Source organism: Gobio gobio, assembly GCF_949357685.1.
Source record: "Gobio gobio genome assembly, chromosome: 18".
Taxonomy (NCBI): Eukaryota; Metazoa; Chordata; class Actinopteri; order Cypriniformes; family Gobionidae; genus Gobio; species Gobio gobio.
This window is the reverse complement of record NC_137111.1, coordinates 16,568,891-16,570,241: the sequence shown is the minus strand read 5'-3', so window position 1 is coordinate 16,570,241 and position 1,351 is coordinate 16,568,891.

Genomic DNA, 1,351 nt, shown 5'->3' with positions numbered 1-1,351 from the left:
GGTTGAAACCTGCAGCAAAACAGAAAGCTTAAACAGGAAACATGCTACATTTTTTCAAAATAAAAGTCTGGTTTGTCGCAAAATAAAAGCTTCAGCTCTTTGGCGAGCAGTTTTTTGTATTATAACCCGGTTTCACAGTCAGAGCTTAGATGGATTAGGCCTTAGTTCAATTAAGAAGCTTTTATAAACGTGCCGTAAAAACATTACTGATGTGCATCTTGGCACAAAACAATGGCACTGACATGTTTTAAGATGGTTGAAAGATAAAATTGCAGTTAAAACAACTCAAACATGCATTTTAGTCTGGGACTAGCTTAAACCTTGTCTGTGAAACCGGGCATATGTTTCATTTTTTAATTTGTGTTTGTGTTGGTGTTTTTTATTAGGCTAAGCATAGGGTTTCCTATAGCCTAGTATTGAAAACATCTTTAAGCTGTTGAATTTGTGTATCACGATGGATCATGTTTAAAGAAGGACATCATCATAATCAGTCAATTAATAAATAGGTTCAGTGGTCTATAAAAAATTATTTTACAGTATTACAAATGAGAACAGGAGATGCTGTGTCTTTCTTAGGACTAAATGCTAGTTTTCCGTGTCCCAACATACTGGCAAAGGCAAACACCGCGTTGCAGTTGACTGCACTATTTGTAATGGTCCAATTACACGAGACAGAGAACTTAAAAGCTCTGTCACAGAGGAGAGGTTTTTGAGTTCACAAAATAAAGTCTTTTCAGTCCAACAAGTCCGGTGAATTTGTGAGTCATTTAGCATTTCATAGTTGGCCTATTCTGGGTGTTTTGTTCTGTGTACTATTTCTTTAGCCATTTATAATGAAATGACTTGCCCCTCAAAAATAACTAAGTAGTAACTAAAGTAGACCAATTAAAGTTTCTCCTTTATTTCTAGAGTGTTTTTCTATTCTTTAGCGATAGCCTATACCAAAAGAAGAAAAGAAAAAAAAAGCAGATGTGTTTAAACAGAGGCAGCAAGTAAGCTTTAACAGTTCAGTGGTACAAAATACATAAAGAAACTAATCTGACAGTTACAAAGGTGAATTCTGAATATCAACAACATTTGCTGACATCACGGTTACAGGTCTAACTTTTAGACTGTGTCACCAGATTTCTAACATGCCAAATTCTGTCGCAAGGCCTGTTTTGTAGTTATAGTAATGTAGTAGGCTATTTTATATAAAAGTTATGAGATTTTGATTTACCATCTATTTTCTTCTAAAATAAAATAAATTACTGAATAAATACAGTGCACCGAAATCATATGAATTTAGCTCAGATTTTAAACCCAAGGTATATCAGACAAAAAATTAAGACACAGCAGGTAGCCTACATAT